This window comes from Procambarus clarkii, chromosome 50, assembly GCF_040958095.1.
Source record: "Procambarus clarkii isolate CNS0578487 chromosome 50, FALCON_Pclarkii_2.0, whole genome shotgun sequence".
In the NCBI taxonomy this organism is placed as follows: Eukaryota; Metazoa; Arthropoda; class Malacostraca; order Decapoda; family Cambaridae; genus Procambarus; species Procambarus clarkii.
Genome location: NC_091199.1, coordinates 20,385,793 through 20,399,627, shown reverse-complemented (window position 1 = coordinate 20,399,627; position 13,835 = coordinate 20,385,793). Strand labels below are relative to the sequence as shown.

At 43.8% G+C, this 13,835-nt stretch overlaps 1 long non-coding RNA gene across 1 annotated transcript in view; it reads left to right on the top strand.

Annotated features, from left to right (window-relative positions):
• Window positions 1–792: 792 nt before the first annotated feature.
• LOC138351524 (uncharacterized) overlaps window positions 793–13,835 on the top strand; it is a 44,184-nt gene continuing 31,141 nt past the window's right edge. Inside the window, exon 1 of the long non-coding RNA XR_011222485.1 lies at window positions 793–920. This is a non-coding gene — a long non-coding RNA (uncharacterized lncRNA). The remainder of the gene's footprint in view (window positions 921–13,835) is intronic.

Genomic DNA, 13,835 nt, shown 5'->3' with positions numbered 1-13,835 from the left:
CCCACTATCACCTACCATGGTGACACTACCAGCACCACTATCACCCACCATGGTGACACTACCAGCACCACTATCACCCACCATGGTGACACTACCAGCACCACTATCACCCACCATGGTGACACTACCAGTACCACTAGCACCCACCATGGTGACACTACCAGCACCACTATCACCCACCATGGTGACACTACCAGCACCACTATCACCCACCATGGTGACACTACCAGCACCACTATCACCCACCATGGTGACACTACAGCACCACTATCACCCACCATGGTGACACTACCAGCACCACTATCACCCACCATGGTGACACTACCAGTACCACTATCACCCACCATGGTGACACTACCAGCACCACTATCACCCACCATGGTGACACTACCAGCACCACTATCACCCACCATGGTGACACTACCAGCACCACTATCACCCACCATGGTGACACTACCAGCACCACTATCACCCACCATGGTGACACTACCAGCACCACTATCACCCACCATGGTGACACTACCAGCACCACTATCACCACCATGGTGACACTACCAGCACCACTATCACCCACCATGGGAAACACTGGTAACATTAGAGGTGCCATTTTGAAAATTTAACATTTCCTAAATTACTGGTAATTGTTAGAATTGGGAGGAGATGAAATGATCACACTTCTTCATGTGGAATTTTTATGGAATTTAAGTTATGGAGTTTTTCCTGATAATAATATAAACAAAGTGTTTCATAAAGTTCTCAGGAGTTATGTGTCATTGTGAACCTAACAATGACTTGTTCTTCAGGAGGATGGACGGTGTTACTCCGGAGAGACAATAAAGTTGTTCCTGCGGTGAACTTCGCCAGAGACTGGGAGGACTACAAGACCGGCTTCGGTAACGCCGCCACAGAGTATTGGTTAGGTAAGTGGAAATACTGAGGCTGGTACTGGCTGCCCACCTTACATTTTCCCTTTTACAAAATATTTTTAAAACGACATTTGATTGTTTTATTCATGTTTTAAATTATGTTTCATACACAAGTTTTGAGAAATGGTAAATACGATTATAAACATGATGTCATAATGTTTTAATAAAAGTGTTTTAAATGTTATGATATAATGCTTTAGAGCAACGACTTTTAAAATGTTGATTTTAATTATTAATTATTGGAATTATTAGGTACAATTACATTTACTGCATTTAGAAAAATATTGACAGACAGGGAGAAAAGGAGAGAGATGGAGAGGCAGACAGAAAGAGAGAGGTGAGAAACAAAGGGAGAGAGACAGAAGAAGAGAGAGCGAGAGAGAAGAGGAATGAGAAGAAAGAGAGGAGAGAGGCAGAGATAGAGATGAAGAGACAGAGAGGCAGTGACAGAGGGGCAGAGACAGAGATGAAGAGGCAGAGACAGAGATGAAGAGGCAGAGACAGAGAGGCAGAGACAGAGACATAGAGGTAGAGACAGAGGGGCAGAGACAGAGGGGCAGAGACAGAGGGGCAGAGACATAGGGGCAGAGACAGAGGGGCAGAGACAGAGGGGCAGAGACAGAGGGGCAGAGACATAGGGGCAGAGACAGAGGGGCAAAGACAGAGGGGCAGAGACAGAGGGGCAGAGACATAGAGGCAGAGACAGAGATGAAGAGACAGAGGCAGAGGCAAAGTGGCAGAGACCGAGAGAGAGAGAGAGGCAGAGGCAGAAACAGAGAGGCAGAGATAGAGAGGCAGAGACAGAGAGCCAGAGACAGAGAGACAGAGGCAGAGACCGAGACAGAGAGGCAGAAACAGAGAGAGTGAGGCAGAGACAGACAGGAAGAAACAGAGAAACAAGGCGTGAGACAGAGAAGGGTGAGAAGAAGACAGAACGAGCGGCTGGGTGAGGTGCAGTAGCACTGGGAGCAAGGCGGCGCACACGGGCTGGCTACACCCCTCGTGTGGGAAAATTTGACTCCAATAATTTGTAATTAAAATAAAACATTTCGATAGCTGTGAAGGACCATCACTTTTTGAGAAAAAGTGGAAAACAAAATGAGACAATGGATGAAACAGACACCAAGAACTAGTGTCCTATGGATCTTAGTGAAGCTGTATTTCTTACGTAAAGGGAGACAAATTAACCTGCACAAAATTTGGAGGTTACACGCTAAAAGATTAATGCATCCCTAGCATTATTCTGGTGCTGGTTCCTCACCAGAGTAAATAAATTATGAAAGTAAATAAGGTTGATTATATAATATTAATTAGAGGTAAATGCACCTCAATATACTACTGGATAGAATAGTAGAGTATGTGGTAAATCAATGGGTTAGTATAATTGATCTCGGGAGATCACTAATATAACTACGGAGTTATTACTACGAGTAAACATGAACAGCTTAGCTGTAAAACTAGAGAGGTGTAATCAGTTGCCACGTTCCACCGATGACGTGTTGCATAGGGCAAATTGTTGCACGTGAGGATGGGGAAGCCTAGCACTGCGGTTGACGTCGACTCGCAGCTGGAAGGCAATTACATGGTAGAAATCTTCTACATAACAAACTACAAGTACATCCTAAATTAAGGAAATCTTCCTAAAAGGTATGATGATCATTGTAGAAACCTCCTGCAAATATCTGTGCAATTTATGTTCAAGCACTGTAAATTTCTTCTGCAGAAATAATGAATATAATCGCAAATTTAGATTATAAAACTGCTAAAGACACGTACGGGATTTTGTTAATTTATATACGGCATAACGACAACTAGCCTAAATGTTAACTGTGGCCACATGGTAACAAAGAGGAAATAATAGTTGCCGAGCCGCGTGTCCGTTGATGTAGAGAACTGTGCAATCCTTCGTCCTCCAGCTGCTGCTTGAAGGGCGCTGACTATAGAATTGCAGATATACTAACTCTGGGACACGGCTAGATGTGCCAAATGACGTGGCACCGCTCTACTGGTTATGGGAGCGAAATAAGCACGATCGAAACGTAGCTCTCTGTTGCACGCTACTAAAGGCGTCCGAGTCGCGTGGTGACTAGTCACGTTCTCGCGTCTTCCTCCTCTTCCCAATGTCCATGTGCGGCTCTCGATAGTCATCTCGAGCGTTTATGGATATATATATATATATATATATATATATATATATATATATATATATATATATATATATATATATATATATATATATACATATATATATATATATATATATATATACATATATATATATATATATATATATATATATATATATATATATATATATATATATATATATATATATATATATATATATGCGAACAAGCCTGAATGGTCCCCAGGACTATATGCGAATGAAAACTCACACCCCAGAAGTGACTCGAACCCATACTACCAGAAGCAACGCAACTGGTAACTACAGGGCGCCTTAATCCGCTTGACCATCACGGCCGTCAAAAGGAAGTGATAGCCGAGGCTATTTGAGCCACTTCCCCGACGGCAACTCGGATGGTAATCTTGGGCATAGCATTTCACCAAATCACCTCATTCTTTGGGGCACACGTGAGGAACACAAATGCGAACAAGCCTGAATGGTCCCCAGGACTATATGCGAATGAAAACTCACACCCCAGAAGTGACTCGAACCCATACTCCCAGAAGCAACGCAACTGGTAACTACAGGGCGCCTTAATCCGCTTGACCATCACGGCCGTCAAAAGGAAGTGATAGCCGAGGCTATTTGAGCCACTTCCCCGACGGCAACTCGGATGGTAATCTTGGGCATAGCATTTCACCAAATCACCTCATTCTTTGGGGCACACGTGAGGAACACAAATGCGAACAAGCCTGAATGGTCCCCAGGACTATATGCGAATGAAAACTCACACCCCAGAAGTGACTCGAACCCATACTCCCAGAAGCAACGCAACTGGTAACTACAGGGCGCCTTAATCCGCTTGACCATCACGGCCGTGATGGTCAAGCGGATTAAGGCGCCCTGTAGTTACCAGTTGCGTTGCTTCTGGGAGTATGGGTTCGAGTCACTTCTGGGGTGTGAGTTTTCATTCATATATGTATATATATATATATATATATATATATATATATATATATATATATATATATATATATACATATATATATATATATATATATATATATATATATATATATATATATATATATATATATATATATATATATATGTATGAGGTGGTGACGAGTATTGATGTCACATTTAACTATTCTGTGTTAAAATATAATTTCGCGTAACATAAATTGATTTATTAAAGTCACGCAGCTAATCGAGGAAATTAAAGTGAAATCATATACATTAAAATAATTTCCTCTAGAATGTTTAATATCAACTAAATAAAGGAGTTCCAGTAAGCAGTAGTAAGCTACGAAATTAAACTTATTAGTAAGTAACTATTTTTAGTAAAAGAAATGATAAACTGGACTCTTATATAAATCCAACTAAATGTGGAAAGAATTCATGTTTCTGCCAGTCGTTCCTCACGTCGTCACTCTGACTAGGAAGAATCTGGCAATATGTTTAATATAAATCATAATGATGATTAAATCTACAAATCAGTGATTTTAGTAACTACTTGTGGTTAATACAAAGGTTGTATAAGTTACAAAGATGTATGAAACTGTTGGCTATTTCCAAAATCTCGCTGGGGTCAAACCCCAAACCATTCCTGACCTCAAGATGGATCACATGTTACTGGCAAAGCCTCCCATACACACCTACAGTGTTTATAACATTGTTTACATAATAGTACTCCCCCTCCCCCCCCAACACACACACTCCAGAATCTCCCACACCAAGGAACATAAACCCACCAAACACACACACACACACACACACACACACACACACACACACACACACACACACACACACACACACACACACACACACACACACACACACACACACACACACACACACACACACACACACACACACACACACACACACACATTGTCTTTTTGGGGAATAAAATATGCAATGCGTTATAGTCTGGAAGAAAATATGAAGGTTGATGCAATTGAAATACCTGACTTTAGAAGAGGACATTATGGCAACCTCAGATTTTTTTTTAGTGGGTATAATTGGACAGACTTTTTGCTAGGCAAGGAAGTGAATGAGATGTATGTCAAGTTTTGTGAAATATATGATAAAGGCACAAAAAAATTTATACCAAAACAGAGAAGCAGAACTAGGAAACAGGATTGGTTCAACAGAAAGTGCGAGAGGGCCAGAGACCAAAAGACACAAAAATGGAATCAATACAGGAAGAGGCCAAAACCCCAAACATACCCGCGATACAATGATGCGAGAAACAACTATACGGCAGTGAGGAGAGAGGCAGAAAGGAATTTTGAAAAAGGGATTGCAGACAAATGTAAAACAGAACCAGGTCTATTCTATAAATTCATAAACAACAAATTGCACTGGTCAGTGGCAATGTATCGGACTGGAGAAATGTCACAAGTGTAGTACCATAGGGTTCAGTTCTTGCACCAGTGATGTTTATTGTCTACATAAATGATCTACCAGTTGGTATACAGAATTATATGAACATGTTTGCTGATGATGCTAAGATAATAGGAAGGATAAGAAACTTAGATGATTGTCATGCCCTTCAAGATGACCTGGACAAAATAAGTATATGGAGCACCACTTGGCAAATGGAATTTAATGTTAATAAATGCCATGTTATGGAATGTGGAATAGGAGAACATAAACCCCACACAACCTATATATTATGTGAGAAATCTTTAAAGAATTCTGATAAAGAAAGAGAGGTGGTTCTAGATAGAAAACTATCACCTGAGGACCACATAAAGAATATTGTGCAAGGAGCCTATGCCACGCTTTCTAACTTCAGAATTGCTTTTAAATACATGGATGGCGATATACTAAAGAAAGTGTTCACGACTTTTGTTAGGCCAAAGCTAGAATATGCAGCGGTTGTGTGGTGCCCATATCTTAAGAAGCACATCAATAAACTGGAAAAGGTGCAAAGACATGCTATTAAGTGGCTCCCAGAACTAAAGGGCAAGAGCTACGAAGAGAGGTTAGAGGCATTGAATATGCCAAAACTGGAAGACAGAAGAAAAAGGTGATATGATCACTACATACAAAATAGTAACAGGAATTGATAAAATCGATAGGGAAGATTTCCTGAGACCTGGAAATTTAAGAACAAGAGGTCATAGATATAAACTAGCTAAACACAGATGCCGAAGAAATATAAGAAAATTCACTTTCGCAAATAGAGTGGTAGACAGTTGGAACAAGCTAAGTGAGAAGGTGGTGGAGGCCAAGATCGTCATTAGTTTCAAAGCGTTATATGACAAAGAGTGTTGGGAAGACGGGACACCACGAGCGTAGCTCTCATCCTGTAACTACACTTGGGTAATTACACTTAGGTAATTACACACACACACACACACACACACACACACACACACACACACACACACACACACACACACACACACACACACACTGTGCCTTACGACACTAGAAAGAAGAAGGGAGAGGGGGGACATGATAGGAACGTATAAGATACTCAGAGGGATTGACAGAGTGGACATAGACGAAATGTTCACACGGAATAGTAACAGAACGAGGGGACATGGATGGAAGCTTGAAACTCAGATGAGTCACAGAGATGTTAGGAAGTTTTCTTTTAGCGTGAAAGTAGTGGGAAAATGGAATGCACTTCAGAAACAGGTTGTGGAAGCAAATACTATTCATAATTTTAAAACCAGGTATGATAGGGAAATGGGACAGGAGTCATTGCTGTAAACAACCGATGCTCGAAAGGCGGGATCCAAGAGTCAATGCTCGATCCTGCAGACACAACTAGGTGAGTACACACACACACACACACACACACACACACACACACACACACACACACACACACACACACACACACACACACACACACACACACACACACACACACACACACAGTTCAGTTCAGCCAGCCGCGTGGGAGGGTCGTTGGGGTCACACACTACAATAAACGCCAATATTTTTGGGTTAATTAAAGCTACAGTGACAGATCACAGATCTAGGGGTATCACAAAGCGTATAACCGCCGCGAATAGGAAAGAAAAAATACAGTGCTATTACTAGAACTTTGTGGTAAACAGTGAATTCACCAGACAGGCCACGTGGGAGGGCCCACGAGGCTTTGTTTACATATTGGGTCAAGTGATCAGTGGTACAGTGAATTGGTGAACTGTAACACAACAGACACACCGATACAGTGACTGACTCCAGAGATTTGTGTAAGATAGAGAAGAAGCGCCATTATCAAACTACTGGATTAGTGAATCATAACGTGGGAGACGACGACGGAGCACTTCGTTATCCAGCATCGTAATTATTCACCTGGTTGTGTGAGCGGGAGGCTGACAGGTAGGTACCCCTCTCTGGTCAATTCTTCAGGTGTACAGAGGTAAAATATTACCAAATTCTTGTTCAGTATATCAGATACACTTAAAATATTAAAGTGGCTCATTTTGAGTAGGGGCTGACATTTTACGGGACCCCCGTAACACACGCACGCACGCATGTACACGTACGTTTGCATGCACACACGTACGTTTGCATGCACACATGTACATTTGCATGCACACACGCATGCACATGCAAAAACAAACACACACAAACACACGCACACACACATACGTCCAGTCAGGCTAGAAGGGATTAACACCTTTCGTGGAAAGGGGATAAATCCTCACTCATAATCCACCCCCTCTCTTACCCCCTCTCTTACCTACCATAAGCTGCAGACAACACCTCACCTCCTCGTAACCCCCATCCCACGCGCACACACGCACACACACACAAGTTCTCTCTGTTCTCTCTCTCTCTCTCTCTCTCTCTCTCTCTCTCTCTCTCTCTCTCTCTCTCTCTCTCTCTCTCTCTCTCTCTCTCTCTCTCTCTCTCTCTCTCTCTCTCTCTCACTCTCTCTCTTTTGCTCTCTCTCTCTCTCTTGTTCTCTCTCTCTTGCTCTCTCTCTTGACAAGAGGCAAAATGGCAAGAGGACGTAACAGGGACACAGGAAACAGCCAGAGTGACCAAACGAAGGAAATGTTAACCCAAGTTCTGGAGGAATTCAGGAGGGAGATGCATGAAATGAGGATTACAATTAACAATCTGCAAAGTGAGCTGACATCAGCAAGGGAGGAGATCAAATCCCTCACAGAGAAAAATAAAAAGACCGAGCATCAGATTATCATCCAAAGGGAAGGTGGGAATGTTACATTGGAAGGGAATGCCTCTGTACCTGAAACATTTGTGGAAAGACTGAAAAAGAGCTCAGAAGCAATGGACACAGTGAGGGAGGTAGCGATGCAAGCAGCTACATCACAGGAAGCAACAAGGTGCACCACTCAGCTGCTGGCGAGAATAAGATCAGTGGTAGTTGTAGGCATCAAAGAACAGGAAGGATCCAACAGGCAAGAATGGAATAGCAAGGATAAAGAGGCAGTACATGGGCTACTGAAGGGGTTACAGATGGAAGGGGCTGAACAAAACATTGAGAAGGTTTTCAGGTTGGGCTGGTACAACAAGGACAGAAACCGACTTGTGAAGACGGTGTTTACAAACGAAACCACGAAGGAGGATATTCTCGAAAGGAAGAGTCATCTGCAACATGTGGAGGGATACAAAAAAGTATTCCTGCAGAGGGACAGGACGAAGGAGGAGAGAGCCAGGGCAGCAGAGGCAAGGAGGAAGCGCAGGGAGAGAGGAACAAACCAGGAAATCACAGCCCCCAACACAACAGTCCCAGGGACAAGAGGGGAACTCAAAACCAGCATCCCAGCAACACCAGAGGGGAGGGCAACACCACCACCCTCTCTGCATAGAAACCCTAACTTCCCCTCACCCTACCTGCCCCCACCCAACCCTCCCTCCCCCCCACCCCATTCTGAAACTGTCACCCCATCCCCATCCCCATTCCCATCATGTCCCCCCTCCCACCTATCCCCCCCTCCAACCTTTCCCCCCTGTCCCCGCTCCCATTTTCCCCCCCTGTCCCCCCTCCCCCCTTCATCCCATACCCTCCATCCCATACCCTCCTCCCCCTCACCCCGTATCCTCCATGTCCCCCCTATCTCCTTAACCCACACCCTACCTGTCCCCCCTTCCCTTAAACCCCCACCCCCCACCCCAAAATCCTCTGAGACCCTGCAAACCACCTCACAGATCTTCTCACCCACAAAACAGCTTCACACACCAGCAGAATGCTCGCCAAGAAAGGGACAAGAAAATGAACAGAAGAAAGTGAGCTTCAAGGCAATGTACACTAACATAGATGGGATTACAAATAAAACAAGTGAACTCAGAGAATGGGCACTAGAAGAAAACTCAGACATAATAGCACTCACAGAAACAAAGCTAACGAAAATCATAACAAACGCAGTGTTTCCACAGGGCTACTATGTAGTGAGGGAAGAGATAGAAGGGAGAGGATGAGGTGGTGTAGCTTTGCTACTAAGAAAAGGTTGGAGTTTCGAAGAGATGGTAATTCAGAGCTGTGAAGGTTTCAGTGACTACTTATTAGGCACCATAGCAACTGGAGGACAGGAAATTATAGTAGCAGTCATATATAACCCCCCACCGAATGACAGAAGACCCAGATAGGAATATTTTAAGTAACAACTTGGCCACCATCAATATAATAGAGAGAGCAGCTTCTGTGGCTAGCAGGAACGGATCCAGACTACTAATCACGGGAGACTTCAACCATGGGAAGATAGATTGGGTGAACAGAGACCCACATGGAGGCCCAGACACATGGAGAGCTAAGCTGCTGGATGTGGCAACAAGAAACTTTCTAAGTCAACACGTCAAGGGACCGACAAGAATGAGAGGAGGGGATGAACCAGCCTTGTTTGATCTGATATTTACCCTAAATGAGTCGGATATAAGGGAAGTTAAGTTGGAAGCCCCCTTGGGAATGAGTGATCATAGTGTATAGAGCTTTGAGTACCTGGTTGAGCTAGGAATTATCACCCCCAAAAATGAACTAGGAAACAAAGGGCTGGCGTACCGAAAGGGAAACTATGAGGAGATGAATAAATTCCTATGGGATATACATTGGGACACAGAACTCAGAACCAAGTCCGTACAAGACATGATGGACTATGTCACCCAAAAATGTCAGGAGGCTGTAAGCAGGTTTGTCCCAGCCCGACAGGAAAAAACAGAGAAGCAAAGGATGAATCCATGGTTTAATAGGGAATGTATGAAAGCAAAGGAGCTGAACAAAAGGGCATGGAGGAACTTCCGTAATAACAGAACACCAGATAGTAGAGAGAGATACCAGAGAACCAGGAACGAGTATGTTAGTGTGAGAAGAGCAGCTGAGAAAAGGTATGAAAATGATATAGCTAATAAAGCCAAGACAGAACCAAAGCTACTACACAGTCACATCAGGAGGAAGACAACAGTGAAGGAACAGGTGATGAAACTTAGGGTGGGCGAGGACAGGTACACAGAGAATGACAAAGAGGTGTGTGAAGAACTCAACAAAAGGTTCCAGGAGGTCTTTACAATAGGACAGGGAGAAGTCACGGCGCTAGGAGAGGTGGCAGCAAACCAGGTGACCTTGGATAGGTTCGAAATTACAAGAGATGAGGTCAAGAAGCACCTATTGGAGCTGGATGTGAGAAAAGCTGTTGCGCCGGACTGAATCTCACCATGGGTATTGAAAGAGTGTGCAGGAGCACTTTGCTTGCCACTCTCCAAAGTGTATAGTAGGTCACTAGAAACGGGAGACCTACCAGAAATATGGAAGACTGCTAATGCAGTACCAATATACAAAAAGGGTGACAGACAAGAGGCGCTGAACTACAGGCCAGTGTCCTTAACTTGTATACCATGCAAGGTGTTGGAGAAGATTGTGAGAAAAAACCTAGTAACACATCTGGAGAGAAGAGACTTCGTGACAACCCATCAACATGGGTTCAGGGAGGGTAAATCTTGCCTTACAGGCTTGATAGAATTCTACGACCAGGTGACAAAGATTAAGCAAGAAAGAGAAGAATGGGCGGACTGCATTTTTTTGGACTGTCGGAAAGCCTTTGACACAGTACCCCCTAAAGGGTTGATGCATAAGCTGGAGAAACAGGCAGGAGTAACTGGTAGGGCGCTCCAGTGGATAAGGGAGTACCTAAGCAATAGGAAGCAGAGATTTACAGTGAGGGGTGAGACCTCAGACTGGCGTGAAGTCACCAGTGGAGTCCCACAGGGCTCTGTACTAGGAACTATCCTGTTTCTGATATACGTAAATGACCTCCCATGGGGTATAGACTCATTCCTCTCAATGTTTGCTGACGACCCCAAAATTATGAGAAGGATTAAGACAGAGAAGGACAGCTTGAGGCTTCAAGAAGACCTGGACAAGCTGCAGGAATGGTCGAACAAATGGCTGTTAGAGTTTAACCCAAGCAAATGTAATGTAATGAAGATAGGGGTAGGAAGCAGGAGACCTGATACAAGGTATCATTTGGGTGATGAAATACTTCAAGAGTCAGGGAGAGAGAAAGATCTGGGGGTTGATATCACGCCAGACCTGTCCCCTGAAGCTCATATCAAGAGGATAACATCAGCAGCATATGCCAGGTTGGCTAACATATGAACGGCCTTCAGAAACTTGTGTAAGGAATCTTTCAGAACATTATATACCACATATGTCAGACCAATCCTGGAGTATGCGGCTGCAGCATGGAGTCCATATCTAGTCAAGCATGCGACAAAACTGGAAAAGGTTCAAAGGTTTGCCACCAGACTAGTATGCGAGCTGAGAGGTATGAGCTACGAGGAGAGACTACGGGAATTAAACCTCACTTCGTTGGAAGACAGAAGAGTTAGGGGGGACATGATCACCACATTCAAGATTCTCAAGGGAATCGACAGGGTTGATAAAGACAGGCTATTTAACACAAGGGGAACACGCACTAGGGGACACAGGTGGAAATTGAGTGCTCACATGATCCATAGAGATATTACAAAGAACTTTTTAGTGTCAGAGTGGTTGACAAATGGAATGCATTAGGAAGTGATGTGGCTGATTCCATACACAGTTTAGATGTAGATATGATAGAGCCCAATAGGCTCAGGACTCTATCATACCTGTACACCTGTTGATTGACGGTTGAGAGGCGGGACCAAAGAGCTAGAGCTCAACCCCCGCAAGCACAACTAGGTGAGTACAACTAGGTGAGCACACACACACACACGCATACACACACACACACACACACCTGATCTACGATAAGGTGACAAAGATTAAGCAAGAAAGAGAGGGATTGCCGGACTGCATTTTCTTGGATTGTCGGAAAGCCTTTGACACAGTACCGCATAAGAGGCTGGTACATAAGCTGGAGAGACAGGCAGGTGTAGCTGGTAAGGTGCTCCAGTGGATAAGGGAGTATCTAAGCAATAGGAAGCAGAGAGTTACGGTGAGGGGTGAGACCTCCGATTGGCGTGAAGTCACCAGTAGAGTCCCACAGGGCTCTGTACTCGGTCCTATCTTGTTTCTGATATATGTAAATGATCTCCCAGAGGGTATCGATTCATTTCTTTCAATGTTTGCAGACGATGCTAAAATTATGAGAAGGATTAAAACAGAAGAGGACTGTTTGAGGCTTTAAGAAGACCTAGACAAGCTGCAGGAATGGTCGAACAAATGGTTGTTAGAGTTTAACCCAACCAAATGTAATGTAATGAAGATAGGTGTAGGGAGCAGGAGGCCAGATACAAGGTATCATCTGGGAGAGGAAATTCTTCAGGAGTCAGAGAAGGAAAAAGACTTGGGGGTTGATATCACGCCAGACCTGTCTCCTGCAGCACATATCAAGCGGATAACATCAGCGGCATATGCCAGGCTGGCCAACATACGAACGGCATTCAGAAACTTGTGTAAAGAATCATTCAGAACTTTGTATACCACATATGTCAGGCCAATCCTGGAGTATGCAGCCCCAGCATGGAGTCCATATCTAGTCAAGGATAAGACTAAACTGGAATAGGTTCAAAGGTTTGCCACCAGACTAGTACCCGAGCTGAGAGGTATGAGCTACGAGGAGAGACTACGGGAATTAAACCCCACTTCGCTGGAAGACAGAAGAGTTAGGGGGGACATGATCACCACATTCAAGATTCTGAAGGGAATTGATAGGGTAGATAAAGACAGTCTATTTAACACAAGGGGAACACGTACAAGGGGACACAGGTGGAAACTGAGTGCCCAAATGAGCCACAGAGATATTAGAAAGAACTTTTTTAGTGTCAGAGTGGTGGACAAATGGAATGCATTAGGAAGAGATGTGGTGGAGGCTGACTCCATACACAGTTTCAAGTGTAGATATGATAGAGCCCAATAGACTCAGGAATCTGTACACCTGTTGATTGACGGTTGAGAGGCGGGACCAAAGAGCCAGAGCTCAACCCCCGCAAACACATCTAGGTGAGTACAACTAGGTGAGTACACACACACACACACACACACACACACACATACAAACACACACACCAATCAAACACACATATACCAAACACATACACACATACCAAACACATGCCACACGTACAAACATACCACACACACGCACACAGAAAAAAACACCAAACACACAAAAACATTCCAAACATATAAATGTACTAAAAACACACACAAACACAAATTCATAAAATACACACAAATGCACATCAAACACACACAAAAACACACATAAATACTCACACAAACTCACCAAACACAAACCCACATTATAAACACACACACACACACACACACACACACACACACACACACACACACACACACACCA